This window comes from Lepidochelys olivacea (genome assembly GCF_965140295.1).
Source record: "Lepidochelys olivacea isolate rLepOli2 genome assembly, chromosome: 13".
NCBI lineage: Eukaryota > Metazoa > Chordata > Testudines > Cheloniidae > Lepidochelys > Lepidochelys olivacea.
This window is the reverse complement of record NC_140423.1, coordinates 23,614,660-23,632,949: the sequence shown is the minus strand read 5'-3', so window position 1 is coordinate 23,632,949 and position 18,290 is coordinate 23,614,660. Positions and strand designations below refer to the sequence as shown.

The following is an 18,290-nucleotide window of genomic DNA, read 5'->3' as shown; positions in this document are numbered from 1 at the left end:
TTTGTACTTCAGGGAAGTTTTAACCTAAGCTGGTAAAAATAAGCTTAGGGGGTTTTCATGCAGGTCCCCACATCTGTACCCTAGAGTTCAGAGTGGGGAAGGAACCTTGACAGCCGGGAACGGGGAACCGTGGCCAATGGGAACTGCGGGGGCAGCGCCTGCAGGCGGGGGCAGCGCCTGCAGGCGGGGGCAGCGCCTGCAGGCGGGGGCAGCGCCTGCAGGCGGGGGCAGCGCCTGCAGGCGGGGGCAGCGCCTGCAGGCGGGGGCAGCGCCTGCAGGCGGGGGCAGCGCCTGCAGGCGGGGGCAGCTCCCACCCTGCAGAGGCACCTGGCTGCCCCCACCCTGCAGAGGCACCTGGCTGCCCCGAGTCTAGGAGCTGTTGCCAGACATGCTGCCACTTCCGGGAGCCACCCAAGGTAAGTGCCACCTAGCTGGAGCCTGCATCCCAAACCCCCTCCTGCACCCAAACTCCCTCCCAGAGCCTGCACCCCACACCTCAACCTCCGGCCCCATCCTTGAGCCCCCTCATGCACCCAAACTCCCTCCCAGAACCCATACCCCACACCTCCTCCTGCACCCCAACCCCCACCCCATCATGCACCTAAACTCCCTCCCAGAGCCTGCACCCCACACCCCAACTCCCTGCCCCATCCCTGAGCCCCCTCATGCACCCAAACTCCCTCGCAGAGCCTGCATCCCCTCCTGCACCCCAACCCATTGCCCCAGCCCTGAGCCCCCTCCCCCATCCAAACTCCCTCCTGGAGCCTGTAACCATCACACACCCCAATCCCCTGCCCCAGGCTCATCCCAGAGCCCCCTCCTGGACCGAAACTCCCTCCCAGAGCCTGCACCCCTCACCCTCTGCCCCAGGCTCAGCCCGGAGCCCCCTCCCACATACAAACTCCCTCCCAGAGCCTGCTCCCTAACCCCCTGCCCAGTGAAAGTGAGTGAGGGTGGGGGAGAGTGAGCAATGGAGGGAGGGGGGCTGGAGTAAGCAGGGGCAGGGCCTTGAAGAAGGGGCAGAGCAGGAGAGGGGACAGGGCAAGGGTGTTTGGGTTTGTGCAATTAGACAGTTGGCAACCCTAGATGCAAGGAGAGTGAGGGAGAGATGGGCACTAGAGGATTCCAGAACTCCTATCACAATCAGTCTAAAGGCCTAATTTTTCCACATTGCCTACAACTGAATCAGCAAAGGTCACTGAATTTAAGGCACCTATTATCTATTATGCTGAGACAGACCCCTATATTCCCAACCTCAGGTGTTCAAACAGCATGAGCCAGCCCACTCCAAATAATGAGATTCTCTTAAACAAGCATTAAATTTTAAAATGTGTTGTTAACAGTTATACCATGGTAGAACCTAGAGGACTCCACCTGGTCAGGCCTCATGGGGCTGAGCACTGTCCAGAGAGCATAATAATTCCTGCCCCCAAAGAACTTAAAATAAAAAAATCTTTTAGACTATATTTTATTTTTAAATGTCTATATGTCTTCTGTTTTGAAAACCTTTGGGAGTAATGTTTTCAAGCTTTGTTCTCCACAACCATGGGGTCTAGAAACTTGCATATTAAAAAAAACCACTATGAAAGCTGATATTCTCAAATAAAACCATGGCTCTTGGAGTCATATGACAAAGAAAAAACTACAAAATATCATGCAACTTACAATAAAGTCACATGAGCTGGCACCACTGTGGGCCTTTTCTATGCTTGTGACAGTCTGTACTCCTATATTCATCTCTTCTTACAGGACTATGATCAATTTGTTCAAAGTATGTGTTGTGAGGTTTCATTTGAAAACTCATAATTTGCTGATCATTAATTTCCTGGTAAAATGTGCGTGCCAAAATTGCATGTACAGTTACGAGATTCCTCTGTATATGTTATTACTAAGATGTGTTCCAACTCTGGGGGGTGGGGGGAAGCAGCCACAAACTATTTCCCCAGAGACAAAAGGCTAGCCATTGCCTCAGCCAGCTGTCAACAAAATCAAATGGACCATCACCTGGTGATGGTGGCCATTCTTCGGCAGGAGGGAGGATGTGGGTGAAAATCTACATCTTGACAAAAACATCTGAGGTTTCCCATGCACAAAACTTTTCGTCTCCTGAAGCTCAGCTGGAGAGGATTCTCAAGAGAAGAGAAGAGGAGAGGGGAGATACCCCAAATTATTCCTCCCTTCTCTCTACCCAGGGCATCCACAACAACAGAAGAACCAAAAAAAAAAAAAAACAAACAAACAAAAAAAACCCCAGCTTTGGATGCGGGGAGGGATCCTGACTGAAAGAAGTTCAGTCAGTAAGATTGCTGAAACATGTGGTGAGAGACCTTTGCTTTGACTTCACTTATCTTGTTAAGTTAGGTATTAGTTGCATTTTACTTTTTTTTTCTTGTAACCAGTTCTGACTTTTATGCCTCATTACTTGTAGTCACTTAAAATCTATCTTTTCACATTAATAAACTTGTTTTATTGTTTTATCTATATCAGTGTGTTTGGATTGAAGTGTTTGGGAAACTCCATTAGGGATCACAGGATTTGCGCATATCATTTTCTATTAATAAAATGACAGTCTTTGTATGAGCTTGTACTGTCCAGGAGAGAGCTGTGCAGTACAAGATGTATATTTCTGGGGGAAAGTCAGGAACTGAGATTTTGTTGGTGTTGCTCTGCAGTGTAATTCAAGGGTGGCTGGCTATAGTACTCATAGAATATAACTAGGAGTAACTTGCCTGATGGAGGCTGAGTGTAAGCAGACCAGAGAGGTAGCTCTGACAAGGAAGCAGTGTTAGAGGCACCCTGGGTTGGAGAATTGAGGGGACACAGCTGTTCATCAGTCAAGATTGTACCCTGGGTAATGTCACAATGCTGAAATATACACTTTGGATCAAGAAGAAATTCTCCAGATGCCCCAACTTCACTCTGTACCTCCTCTGCATTCACACTCTGTTAAGATTTTTCATTCAAAGTCTCACAACATGCGTATACAATATTGCATATAGGCATCCAAGGATTTAAAAATGGTACTTACTTTCCCTTATTACAGTATGTTAGTGGTTCAGTGAAATGTCACATTACCCGGAGTTATATGATCATATATTTTAAAGACTGCAAGATGAGAGGAGAAACAAAAATGCATGGAGTAGTTATTTCTTTAAGAGTTCCTCTGAGAGTAGTTTCCCCTCTCTGAATAGCATCACCACAGAATGAAAACTTACTAATTTTTGCCCAATTGTGAATAAAATAAACAAACACTTAGCACTCATATACCATGTTACATTTTCATGGCACTAGAGAGGACTAACAGCTGCTCTCACAAGGCTGGAAAAGGCCCTAAGACACCCATAGCATATTTATTGGATAGAATTGAAAGACCCAGGCATTTCATATCATCTGTTACTTCTCAGGAACACAAGAGTTTGGAGCCAGTTAAATTCACATAAAAAATAAATAAAAATTCAACCTGAACGTCAACTGTTTAAATAAAAAGTTACAGCTCCAAAAGACAATCAGTTTCTCTTCACAGTTTCTTCACAGGTTTATAATTTGGGCTTCTCTTCCACAGCCCTGCTGTAACAGCAGGGGGTTTTGTACTTGTGCAGGGACTAAGCAAAGACTCAAACATATTTGGGATCTGGGCTATCCATTTCACTTTGAGAGATGGATGAACCAAGACATTATACATGCAGGAGATTGAGAATCAATCTCTATACACACTCAGGGTTTCCCCTACAGAATATATTGTAGTGTTTTGACTTCTTCAGTGTTAAATGACTCAGGCTATAATTAAGACTTCCCTTGGAAGACTAGTCCACCATCTCTAGGTCTCAACACAGACAGATCTTCCCTTGATATTCAGCCTTAATGTTCCTTTTCTCCATTTTATTTCACTATACCTAATTAAACCCCTAGGACAGGATGCAGGGGCACTATCTGGTTCCTGGTGAATGAGTTAAGTCAAGTCCAACACAACTTTGTCCTCAGCTGCTATGGGGAAGGACTACATGAGTAGCTGGATAGGAGACAGAGGAAGGACAATGCGCAGGGTCATAGCATTAAGCTGATCCCCAAGCTATGGACTTTTTCCCCTGTTGGTTTTCAGATTGTTAGCCTTATTTTCTTGTTATAAGCACAAAACTGCCCACAGATCTTCATCTCAACATGCAATATGCAACCTGTTCCAGACCAGACATGTTACTTGCAATTTGAGATGTGCACACCAAAAGGCTACTCCTTTGCCTCTCCCTACAGAGCACCCACAATCTCCTATAGCAGCTATGTCACACCTAGTCTGAGGAGTAACCCAGCAATGCAGCTAGAGAAATGTGGTAACATTAATCCAAGGCCTCACTTGCGACCCAGACCAGATCATAATCTAAAGTCTCTAGAAGTGAAAAGTTGGAGGTGGAATGGGTTCAAAGGGACTTGTAAAACATATGACAAAGCTTCTAGCACTAGTATTACTAGACACCGATGAATAGCTGCCATGTTACATCCCAGGGTGACTTCATTTCACTGACGGGTGAAGTGGTGACCAAACTTTCAAATCCAGTATCTCAGACCCTTTCAGAGCTAGAATGGAGTGCTGTCTTCTGTTAGGAAGCTAGGACTCTCCCTTGTCCTGTTTCTACTTCTACAGCATCCTAAAATGTGGATATCAAATCTGGGTAACATTATCTCTACCAAAGCTGTCATTGGCCCAGGATTGAATCTTACCTGTCCTGGGCTAGGTGTAATTCAAGGGAGATTCCATTCTGCGGGGGGACTGAAGAAGGAGGAATTTTGTTGTTGTTAAATGGCAGCTGCCTGGAGCTGCTCAGGGATTTGGAATATTAGAATATGTCCCAGGGAGTAGGTCACATAGCAGCGCAATTCATCACAAGCTATGTGCCACATTGCACAGGCATGTGTTAAATGCATCACATGGATATCACCTGCATAGATATGGTGTATATTTTTATACTCACACATGCACTAAATCAGCGCTGATGCAAACAGATTAACTCCACTGAACTGAAAGAGTTGCACCAGCCGACACCAGAAATGAAGTTCACCACAGGTTGTGAATGGGCATACCAGTTCTTGGATACAAGGCAGTAAATAAATGCAAGTCATTATCACAAAAGAGAAGTCCTAGAATCAAAGTACTGAAATCATGTTTGGTCTCAACTGAATTTACAATAAATCCCGATACGCATACTGAGTATGTACTTTAGATTTACAACATATTGGCTTAATTCTGATCTCCATTGCTACTAGTGTAAATCAGAAGCAGCAACTCCATTGAAATCAAAGGAGTAGCAATGGTGTGAAACCAATATAAACGCAGTGTGAGCCAGTCCCCATTGCTTTTCCTTTACCAAGATCTTGTTTGAACAGCTAGGTTCCTTGACCATTTCTTCAAGAAAAAGCAGTACCATTCAGTGTGGGCAAAGAACAAAAAGTGTTCCCTTTTATCTGTGCCAAGTCAAATATTAGCAACCCTGTTCTCTGTGGGACGTACCTGTCATCTTTGTTTTAAGGCAGTACATGAGAGCTGGTGCAATGCTGGGTGCCCACGAACATTTTACATTATGGGGCCCAGAGTCAGGAGGAGGGCTCTATACTCTTCAGAGGATAACAAATGTTGCTGGAAAGAGCAGTATGATACTCCACCTTCAGCTTCTGCACTTACTTGTTAGGAGGCCCTGGGGGGTTCTGTAAGCCCATTACCAGACTCGCCTCCCAGCCCCAGTTCAAGTCTACTTCAAAGGGATCCTCCCTCCAATAAAATACCAGTGACACTCAGAAGGCTTCCCCTGTCACCTGTGCTTGTCATATTGGCATTGTTCACTGAAGTCAGACCAGCTAAGGTTTCCAGCTGCTGAAAGTAGCAAGTTAAAGATGATTAGTGTGCCAATTGATAATTTCTGGAGAAAAACCCACAGGACTTATATTCCCTCCTCTCCCCTGCCCCCTTCTCCCACCCCTCCACCAATGTTCCCTCTAATTTTTGACAGGCCATGTGTGCAAAAAATTTCTTCTGTGCTAATTGTACTTCTGTGCAAATTTTTGTGCACACGGTGTTTTGCCATGTGCACGGGGTTTAGGATCTGTGTGCACATGCACACACGCACCAGCTTAGAGGGAACAGTGCCCTCCACCCCCCAAGAGGTTTAGCTATAGGTTACAAAACTACTCCATATGCAGCACCATACTATGGCACTGGACATAAATATAACTTGTGTGGAATGGATGCATAAATACATAACCATTCTGGCTTTTACCAAGGTGGATCCAGATTTTCCAGAGTCTGGGGGATTTAATCAAACAAACATACTGTTCCTTGTAGAAATTTAAAAGTGCAAAAAATCATTATCTTTATAGTTACACAAATAGCATACTTCAGAGAGGTAGCAATGTTAGTCTGTATCAACAAAAAGAATGAGGAGTACTTGTAGCACCTTAGAGACTAACAAATGTATTTGAGCATGAGCTTTCGTGGGCTAAAACCCACTTCATCAGATGCATGCAGTGGAAAATACAGTAGGGATATATATACACACACATACACAGAGAACATGAAAAATGGGGGTTGCCATACCAATGCTAATGAGACTAATCAATTAAGGTGAGCTGTTAGCAGCAGGAGGAAAAAAAAACTTTTATAGTGATAATCAGGATGGCCCATTTCAAACAGCTGACAAGTAAGTGTGAGTAACACACACACACATATATATATATATATATATATATATATATATATATATATATATATATATATATATATATATATATAAAAATCTTCCTACTATATTTTCCACTGCATGCATCTGATGAAGTGGGTTTTAGCCCACAAAAGCTTATGCCCAAATAAATGTGTTAATCTCTAAGGTGCCACAAGTACACCTCGTTCTTTTTTTCCAAGTAACATACCCAGTTTAGGTGAAAAAACAATGTTTGTACCTGGGATGCTTTGCACATGGCATCTCAAGCCTGTCTTAAAAGGAATGGGATAGTCAGAAGGAGGCAAAATGCTTGATATTTTCACAGTGCTCTCCAAGCTTCACTCACTCACTTGTGCAGTAAGGTGTTGGAAAGGGAAAGCATATACCCCCGCCCACCAGCACAGATCATCTCCTGTTGTATGGATCAAAGCTTATATGTCAGACTTCTCTTGTTTGAGTTCCCTCTTTGTGAGCATACCACAAGGGGGAGGGCACGGGGGGAAAGAGAGGTTACCACAAAGAATGGTATTTTCAAAATAAATTATTAAGGTATTTGCAAAAAGAAAAGGAGGACTTGTGGCACCTTAGAGACTAACCAATTTATTTGAGCATAACCTTTCGTGAGCTACAGCTCACTTCATCGAATGCATACCATGGAAAGTACAGAAGATCTTTTTATACACACAAACTATGAAAAAATGCTGCTGGGGTGGGGGGAGAGAAAACCTTTTGTAGTGGTAAACACCCATTTTTTCATGGTTTGTGTGTATAAAAAGATCTTCTATACTTTCCACAGTATGCATCCGATGAAGTGAGCTGTAGCTCACGAAAGCTTATACTCAAATAAATTGGTTAGTCTCTAAGGTGCCACAAGTACTCCTTTTCTTTTTGCAAAGACAGACTAACACGGCTGTTACTCTGAAACCTGTTATTAAGGTATGTACTAGATCTGTGTGTGCATGTAATACAGCTGGCCATCCACCTCAGTGCCCCATCGTGGCCAGAGGTCACTCTATGGTACCCTGGCTCAGTTTCCCTCCCCCCCCCCCTTAAGAACTCATTTTCCACAGGTAGTTCAAACAAATCCCTTCTTGGGGTCTACTTTATTGAATCCTCTGGTACACTCAGGCACTCTGTGCCTCAAGCCCAGATCAGGGTCTCTCTCCTGATTAACCCAAAGCATAAAACACAAACTCACACAATCTTTGTCCCAGCCAGCCTTTACAGTCTCTCCCAGGTCTCCCTGCTTTGGGAGCTTTCTTCCAATCTCCCCTGCTTCTTCAGCCTTTTCCCTGCTGACTCAGGAGCCTTCTTGCTCCCTGAAGTATCTACAGAAATAGCTGTACTCTCCTGGGCTTCCCCCTTTCACTGGAACTTTCTGCTCTTTTCATATGGTCCCACTCAGGTGGGGGTCATCCTGTGATCAGGGCTGGCTTAGCCCCAGCCTCTCCAGCTCACAGGCAAACCCCCCTATTACAGTGCACATGGTTGGGAGATGGAGGTATATGGCCAAATTAAGCCCTGAAGTCACTCCACTAAAATCAGCTGAGTTACACCGACTGATACTTTGACCCAAAATGTCTTAATATAGATTATTGGATCTCTTTCATCAGAAGGATAAATAGTTTTTAGGGTACTCACTCCTCTTCAAAAGTTCATTCTTCCAAGAGAAGGTCTCTGTATCTTCCCTCACCACACTCCTCGGTCTCAGGTTTTCATTTAAAGGCTTTATGGTTTTACTGCTGTGATCAGGACCGTTAATCTCATCCCTGGGGCTAAGAAACAGCGTCATGGAAAAAGGCTCAGTCCTGCACACAGCTTATCTTGATTATACTTTTGTGGTCGAATAGATCCTTCAATGTCCAATGGCCAAAATGTGAGACAAAAGGTAAATACTGTAGGAAGCTTAAAAATGCACCCGTTGCTCATTCGTTTCATACAAATAGGATTCATTTATAAACCTCAGTATGGTGGTTCTGTAGTGCTTTATGACGCGTTCCATTTGTTTGTATAGTGCCTTTAATCGAAAGTGCTTTATTATTAACAGGTATAGTACTGAATATATTAGCACAAGGTCAATTACCATTTGAATAGTGTACAAGACAGTACATTACACAACTTAACAAGACAACCCATTGCGTGTGGTGTCTTTTTCTTACCTGATGTCCACTGCATTATGGAACGTGTACATTGCAAGATATATGAGGCAAGATACTTGTAGAGCACACTGATGGTGCTCGAATAATATAAAAGCACACAGATTACTACTTTCCCTCTGACTCGAATTCTAAGTGAACATATATGAAATTTAGATATGGTTCTCTGATTCTTGGCAAGTTTCCCACATGGAAGGAAAAGCGTGCACACACTTGCCACAAAGCACAGGGCAGATAGCACTATGCAACAGAGCTGCCCAGGGCAACCCTGAATTTATATAAGGGTTCAAGTCCAGAACCCAGTACCCCAAGCCACATAACTAGGATGGGGGACTGGGAAGACATGTAAGACGCATGAAAGGGGGGGAAAAACCACCCATATTCCAGGTAGCAGAGTGGCTAAAAGGCAACTCTAAGGAGACGACTTTAACCCCATGACATGAGTAGCTTTTGGAGGGTCTTCTATGCTTCTCCAATGTCTGAGAGGGAAAGATAATGGGGGGGCAGGAACACCCTTTCTGCAGCCACCCATATCCTGCCACTCTTCAGCATGTATGACATGTTGCCACACACAGGGTACACACCCATCATCTATTCTCTTTAGTTCTTATACTGGACCATCACCAGTGGCCCTGCACACTAAACCCACCACCACACTGGTATCAAAACAGATCCCCTGCAAAGGGGCCCTCCCACAACCATGGAGAGGAGACCAGAGCTGGCAGAGTCCGAGGGCTGCAAATCTCAGCTCAGTTCCCAAGACATCTACTGAGTCCAGGGAATTTCTTTTCCCCATTCCCCAGTCAGGCCCATCTCTATAAAGAAAATAAGAAAAAAGAAAAAAACTCCCAGGCTGAGACTTTGAATTGTGAAAGCCCGGCTTCACTAAATCAGTTGCCGGCCGCTTTCAAATTAGCCATGCAGAAAATTACCCAAACTTTTTTCCCCACATAAAAATGCATTTGTTTCCGATTTAAAACAAAGTTCAGCTCCCAATTTTTTAAAAAAAAAGCTTTTATCATTAGCAAATATGGACTCTTCAAAGTTCTATAATTTGCACTTCATTTGAACACTAATGAAAAGAAATGTTCTTCCGTTTCAAACTATTTCCTCAGTCAATTAGACAAATCCTCTACGTGGAGTTTGTGAAGTGATTCGTGTCCAGGAACTTAATTAGTGCTTAATTCTGGAACTCGCATCCACCCTCACCCACGCTACGCAGTAAGCGTAGGCTACCCAGCTAACACAACTGCATAGACATGCAGCCTGTGGGAATGAAGGCCCCGGGACAGAAGGGAATATGGAAGGATATGTTTAGCCAATACAATGGCTGGGGCAGGCAGTTTGAAAGCAGATTGCAAAAGGCAATCGGAAGGGAACACATAATTAAAACGACCAAACCATCATGCTTCGGATGAGAGGCAAGGCAGGGGTCCTAATCACTTGATGGCATTAAAAGATCCTCTATTTCACTTTTTAGGAAAGTAGTGATGTTAGCCACAGCGTCAGTCCTTGCTGAATCCCAGTTTGAATAGTTACATACAACTAGGGATGCCACCTTTCTAACTGCTAGTAACCAGACTCTTGAGGCCCCGCCCCTTGCCCTGCATCTTTGCCCCAAGGTCCTGCCTCACCTTCCCCCGTCCCGAAGGCCCCACCCCTGTTAATCGCTTCTCTTCTTCTCTCCCCTGTCACTCGCTGGATCATCTCAAGGAGCCTGCCTGCAGGTAGGAAGTGGCCTTGACTGAGCAGGCGTTGGCACAAGTTAATGACCTGATGCCTCCTCCTGCCCTGAGGTAACTAGACTTTTGGTTCATTAGGGTTGCCAGGTCCCCTTTTTTACTGGGCTTTCCAGTTGAAAACTTGGCCCCTGGCCACCCTAAATAGCACCCTGACACAAAAGCCAAAAGTCGGCCTGTCCGGGTTAAATCCAGACAGTGACAACGCTATATGCAACCGCCTCAAATCCCCCCGCCTCTCTCCTCCTCCTTTCCCCCGTGGTTTCAGTTATGCTATCTTGTTCATATCTGCTTGTCCTAGTTAGCTGGGTAGTGCTACTCTAGGCAGTCAAAACAGGAGCTATGTTTCACCCAGAGATGGCTCAGTGATGCTCAGAGAAGTGAGCTTCACAAATATATGCAGCAGTTTATGAAATGATTCGGGATTCTTTTGGATAAAAGGTGCTTAAAATAAGGTTTGTAAAGAGTCTTAGCAAGTGGGTGGTGCGTGTTCCTGGGGGAAAATGGAGGTAATCTCTCACTGCTAGAGCAACTCATGAGGGCCATAGAGAGTTGGGCATAATTTAGAGCTGCTCTACTTTACACCAGTTGCTAGGTAGTTGGCTTACAAGCCCCCTAGATCAAGAGCTCACAAAGGTAATTTAAAACCACCTTGCCCACTCTCTCAGGTGCTCATCTGGGCCACAGCTGAGGACCTACCAAATGTTTCCAGAGTACCAATCACTGTAATATCCAGGCATAGTGTCTAGACTCCAGCGCCAGCCGGCCAGTGCAGAAAGTGACTTCCCCAATTTGGAAGTTATAATTCAGTTCTGCCAAGTGCCCCTCACCTCAGACAGGCATTGCTGGGCAATCACAACAGCCTGAGTAGAGGCAGAGGCAAGTAAGAGTGTTGTTGGTAAGCGGCAATGTGATGCATACACACAAGTTGGGGGAACCCAGTCATAGGTGGGGAATAAATACCTTCTGTTATTTTGCATGAGGCCCTGTGAAACTTACAGTCAGCCTCAGTTCCGTGTCTTGCTGTTCTCTCAGTGAAGGAAGAAATAGTCCGAAGTGCTAGAGACCCCTATTGTATCAGTTTTCCAGGACCCTGGAAAAAGGCACTTCCCGGCGGAACACCACTCGGATCTGGCTGTCGGTATGGCTGAGGGCTTCTCACAGAGGGAAGGGCTCTTGCATTCACTTTGTAGTGTAGAGTGTGTTTATTTTCTCTCGCCCGCACAGGTACAAAAATGCAATTAACCATGACTGTGCCTTTGGGTGCAGGAATATTTTATAAAACCTGGGAAAGTAAACACTGGGGTCTGCCTTAATAAATAAATAGCTTTTCCCTGCCATTGCACTCTCTCATTTTATAACACACTTAACTTCAAAACACAGTGACACTCCAATAAGAAGAGGGGAGCCTGTGTATTTATACACCTCTATCAGCTTTCCACTGGCATAGAGTTGCCCATTTCAGGCACAGACAGGAGCTGACGCTGAGCTGAAGCTTTTAGGCTGGCAACATCCCAGTCTCAAAGAGCATGGTCCTGATCTCACTTACTCTGGTGTACATCACAAGTGAAAGATAACATACTCAGTCCCTCCGACTCCTGTCCCTCATGGTGCTAGCCAGTGCCCTGCATATGGAATAAAGCATCTATCTAAGGAACTTGTATGGTCCTACATTACTGTAGTGTCGGAGTGCTTCATAATCTTTACTATACTTATCCTCACCACACTCCTGCTAAGGTAGGGAAGTGATTTTTAGGTGGGCAAACTGAGGCACAGAAACATTAAGTGACTTGCCCAAGATCACACAAGGAATCTATGACAGAACAGGGAACTGATCCCAGCTCCCGTAAGTCCAAGGCTAGCAACCTACTTATTAGGTCATCCTTCCATATTCAGACAGATAGACACAAACCCACACACAAAGAGAAAATATAGAGATTTAGGAAGGAAAAGCCTGGCAAAAAAGAATGCAAGGCATTGGATGTTTACGGGCTTGACTCTAGGATATTGTGAGACTTTCAATTCCCAGTGAAGTCTATGGGATTTGAAGGTGATCGGTACTTTGTCGAATCAGGCCCCAAATTTGTAAATTAAATTAAAGTGCACTTGGCTCTCTTTCTATCTTAACCCACATATTTCCTTTAAGGGTCTATCTATTTTCACACACTTCCACAGCTGTAGCAACAGCTCTGAGGAGGTCGCAAAGGAACTGAACAGGTGCATCCAAATTACACAATGCTGCCGCTGAAGAAAAACAAAGAGATTGACCTAAAGAAATGTTTAAGCAGTACCAGTGTCAGGAACATGGCAAAAGAGGGGAAAGCACGTCAAAGAACTATACAGATGAAGCAAGCCCAAAAGTACTTAATGTAAAAGCCATTATAAGTTGTCACATTTCTATTTTGTTTATTACACAGAAAGTACAACTTATTTCCTCAGCTACAAAATATACATATAATTTTGCAGTAATAAGGTGTTGGAGGGGCATAAATATTCCCTTGGATTTTTCTCAGTTCAGAAGAACACAACAGAACAGTTTGAAAATGTGAAGATTACATTTCCCTCTATCCACGAGGTATATGCACGCGTGCACACATACACCCCCACACATGGTAAGCTCTGCCCTACTTTTGTCTGGCAAAGGAATTATTATCGATGCTTTATAACTGCAAGGCCATAAACCTCATAAATTTAGTTAACTCTAAGACAGCAATAGATGGAGAAAGATAAGTAGCATTGTTAAAACAAGTATAATCTTTAATTTATTTATATTTTGGAAGCCAAAAAAAAAAAAGGCAAACAAAAGAAAGCAGGAACACACTCCCGTGCAAGAGAGAAGACACAGCATCCCCAGCAACTGACTCAATTAGTCTCTCTAACGTCCCAGACTTTAGTCTATTTACTACGCTACAAATTCTGCTGAAGGACAAAAGCTGTGGTTGATTGGTCTTAGGACCTGGGGATGTCCAATGTCCTATAAACACTTATGACACTTAATTTTGCTATCATGAGCAGCCCCGTTAATGTCATGGGACCACTGTCAGTACTAAAGTACACAAGTATTTGCAGGATTGGAGCCTATGTGAAATAAATCCATATAGAAGAGAATTGCACTTTACTGAGGCCTTTTTTAAATAGAGATTTTTCATCAGATTGGCTTCTCTCATTGAGAATGTGTATTCACTCCATAATTGTAGAAGATGGCATTACTAATATTTCTTATTACTACTACAGCAAACAATCACACTACAGGTTGATCTTCTACTGAGTAGGCTTCTGAACATCTGCTATAGTTCAGGTTGCAAAAGAATTTAGTTGGAAACCCATTTCTATGTGCTTGAACTGTCCTAAATATTCATACTTCGGGCTGAAATTGTCCATGTTTGGTCACTGCCCCCCAGTATGTAACGTTTGGCTTCAGGAATGTTTCTTCTTTTCCCTATTAAAATAGGGAGTTTCCACTTGGGCATCCAAATGCAGAAGCAAAAGCAAATCCGAAAATGTTGGCCTTAGAGCCTGAGCTTCAGAGGTGCTGAGCCCCTACAGCATCAGGTTAAGTCAGCAGAAAACCCTAAAGCCTGTCTGAAAATGTATAAAAAACTCTGAATTTTAACAGCAGATAGAACACAAAAAAAAGTTAGTTGTTTTCTTACATTAGTTCTAGATAAGCCTCTGAATCAGGCTACCTGTGACTTAAGCTGAGCATTGAGAAGAGACACACTAACATTAGAGGCCACAGCTGAAAATTAGGGCACGCGTGACTTACCCAAAAGGCACATGGCAAGTCAGTGTCAGAACCAGTTGTAGAATCTAAACCTTCTGTCTCTCTGCCCTGAGCCTGAATTACAAAACCATCCCTTCCTCCCCTGCACAATGAAATGTGAGCCAAGCTGATCAAGATGGCCAAAGCACACCAGTCCATCTTGATGAGACTTCTGTTTAAAAAGGTCTAGCATTTGCCTGAAAAAATATCCTCCTTACATATGTAGAGTAGCCACAGTGTGGAAGGATCGGCTCACCCCACAGGAGCCATGACTGATGAGGGAATGGTGCAGAAATGGAAGCTGGCCCTCACTGACTGGGGCAAGGCGAGGCAAAGGACACACATGGTAAAGCCTGAATATTGCTATGGCTGGAAGGAGCAGGCCCAAGGGCAGCAGGAATCTGGGGTTAGTGGAGCAATCCAGGGGCACAGCCTCAGCCAGGCTACAGGAGCATCCCTGATGGAGCAGAGGAGCTCTCACGAGCCCAGTGACAGTTGCCAAATAATGCAGCAGAAACTTTTTCCCCCACTGAGCTTGCACCACACTCAAGCACCAGGCATCTGGTACAAGGGGCAGAAGCTGCCTTGTTTGGGACTCCGACTGGTTTAGAGAATATTCACCTATATGTTTATATGTCTGGCGCTGGATGCACTGTACTATTGCCAGGGGCAGCTAGGAGTGACTCCCCATAGGGCCCCCCTGAATCACCCCGGTTACTGATTGAAAGGTTTGTCTCTGATCGGATCAAAGTTTTGTTTCACTGCTGAGCACAGCATTTGCTTCTGGAGTTAGTTAGTTCCTGCCTCCTCAAAGGTTACAGGAGAGAACCAAGAGGTCTGGGCCTAGTCAGAGGGGAGCTGGGTTTTCTCAGAAATGCAGCTCTGGATTCAGGATCCACTTAGCGCCTGTATGCCTGCCTCAGACACACACTCCATAGAACCGAACCTCCCCCAGGAACCCTGACTCTGCACACACACATTTCCCTTTTACTGCTCCAATTATTGGAACAGCGAGGGCTGCAAGCTTTCTTAGGATACCATCACTGTTCAGTAACATAGAAAGCGAGCTGGTGTTTTCCAGAACAAGATCACAGCGGGTGGTCAAGTTGCTGCAAGAGATTACCTTCGGAAACCAGACACAAAGCTGAAAGAAGGTTTGCAGCAGCCACCTTGAGAAAGTCCATGTGAAAAAATAAATAAATAAATCAGCTCTCCTATAACGAAGTGATCACACCTGCGCTGTGCAGAAATAAATGGTGTTTCCATAAGACGACACCATTAAGCACTCCTCACCACGACGGCCCTGCTGTGTGCTGCCTTATATCAATTGGCCTGTTTGTGCCACTCAGCTGTATAGTTCCCATTTGCAAAAATGCAGGGAGCCTTGGCTGCACCTGCCCTGAATTGCAATGGAGCTACGCCAGATGCAGAGACAAGGTAGCTCAAATCCCTAAATCATCCGATGCTCCAGAAGGAAACAGATGCCTGCGGAGGGCAGAAAGAATGTCAAAGATTCATCAAACACAGGATAGCCATCTTGTCAGTGGCACTAAATAGGTATAAATGCACACGTTCACTCAGGCATAGACAGCAGTGTAGGGAATTCAATGTGGGAGAAGAGGGAGCGAGGCAGGCAGTTCCCCTTCCAGACGGGATAAATTAGCATCTGTTTTGTTCTCAGCTTTGAACGCCCAAATGCATTTAAAAAAATAAATCACACAGGAGAAGGGTTGTACGACTGAAGGCATAAGGGCATGATACACCAAATGGCAAACATTTTTGAGAATAAATTGAAAAGGGAAAGCCTGTGAAAGGATTAGTAATTCTTTAAAAGCACCCTCAATGCCTGGACAAGACCACTTGCTTTGCTATGGCCAACTTTGTGCCAGCTTTTCCAATAAAGCCCCCTATTTTACAGAAGTTTTATAACTCAGTTATGCAAATTTGCTGTACCCTATCATGCAAGAGCTTGGCTCGGTTTTCCTCCAGGGTGACTTTCTTAAGGAGGAGAAGCATTTTTCCCCCTACTAAGGGAGCAAAATAAAACATGTATCAAACAATTGTCTTACCATTATATTAAATTCCACTGTGTCCAGGGTTTGGCCCACTATCATTAAGGCTCTGTCATCACTTGGGCACTGCCCCATTCAGAAAAATAAGAACTGAACACAATAGCTCTTCCTTATTAAGCATCCATGTACAGCAGCTAGTCCAGTGGCCCTCATTGCACAGTGTAAAATGTTCACGTTCAATAAGCAACTCTGAAGTAGCAACAGTAGCAGCACTTAATTGAAAGGCCTGACAGCAACTGCAAGCACCGAGGGGCGCTTCTGAAAGTGCACAAGCTAACGAGCATTTGCAAAGTTACAGTGTCCACCTACAGTTTTCACCAAGAGCTGCCACTGTCCATAATGGAAACCATAATGCCTTTTTGATACTGAAGATGTGCTAATGCCAAACATGAATAATATCATGAACAATTCTTCTAGTAGCATGAAATTCACCCTATGCAAAGGGCCAGCTCCCAACCTGTGCATCACTACTGTCCTTCTTACACCATGGCTTGCAGTCTTGGATGGTGCAAACGCTTTGTGTCATTTGTGCCTGTATTCATTCTGTGCCTTGGGCACAGGGAAAACTTCCTGGAAGAAAGAAAAGGAGTACTTGTGGTACCTTAAAGACTAACCAATTTATCTGAGCATAAGCTTTCATCGGATGCATCCGATGAAGTGAGCTGTAGCTCACGAAAGCTTATGCTCAAATAAATTAGTTAGTCTCTAAGGTGCCACAAGTACTCCTTTTCTTTTTGCGAATACAGACTAACATGGCTGTTACTCTGCTTCCTGGAAGAAGCCTCATTTCGAAGCTGACTTTCCAGTAGATGGTTATAGCTGAGAAACAGATCAAGTGGTAATACACCTAGGAGGTGGAAAGAGACATTTACCTTTCAGCTAAAAGAATGTAAACGCAAACTAGAAATTTGCTTGCAGGTGTTTAGGAGGAGAAACAGCTGAACTGCCATATTCCTCCTTCCCCCGCAAAATAGAAGTGAAAATGACTGGAGTATTTCATTGTAAAATGTGACTTACAAAAAGTACAAATAGAAGGCCCCTCTGCTTCCCCCACAAGAATTGTGAGGGCTCTCACACATGCAGGTCTGCTGTTCTATGCGGACAGAAAGTGGAAGCCCGACAATGGCAAATACTCCATAAACAAGGAAGTCTTTATACAGAGGTTTCTCAGATCAAAGATGCATGATTTAGACAGCTTGAGGAAGGATGGTCCAGTGGTTAGGGCATTAGCCTTGGGCTTGAGAGACCTGGGTTCAAGTCCCTGCTCTGCATCAGGCTTCCTGTGAGAGCTTGGGCAAGTCACTTAGTTTCTCTGTGGTTAGGGATAGTAATTCTCATGTCACAGGGTGCTGTGAGGATAAATGCACTGAAAAGATTGTGAGTTGCTCAACTACCACAGGGATGGTGCCATGTAAGTACCATAAATAGGTAGATATGATCTGAAGATTAGCAATGGTTTTGTAGCCTTTCATCTCCGGCTCAAATCCAACTCAGGTCATTAGTTACTGCCATCCAAGGGCTCATGGGTGACCTATATGAGAAATGTTGATGGTCTCAATTGAGTTTCTAGTGGACAAGGGTCCACAGCACAAAATCCACCACACTTGCTGGTAGGCCTCAGAAGGGAGGCCAAGGATATGATAGACTTAACTCCCCACTCAGCCATATAAATGGTTTCTCCAGTTCATGTCGGAGAAATATTGGCAAGGCAGCGAGAAGTGCCCAGGCCATAAATGTCAATCAAAGACTTCGCTGTCCAGACTATGTGCATGGTACCAATGGAATGTTTTCCCTTTTTAAAAAAATCCACACTTTAAAAAAGAGCCTAACTAATAAATATGCATTAGACAAAAACA

The 18,290-nt window shown here is 44.3% G+C and overlaps 1 protein-coding gene across 1 annotated transcript in view; it reads right to left on the bottom strand.

Annotated features, from left to right (window-relative positions):
- Positions 1-18,290, bottom strand: part of PTPRT (protein tyrosine phosphatase receptor type T) — a 740,652-nt gene that overhangs the window by 675,440 nt on the left and 46,922 nt on the right. The window lies entirely within an intron of this gene.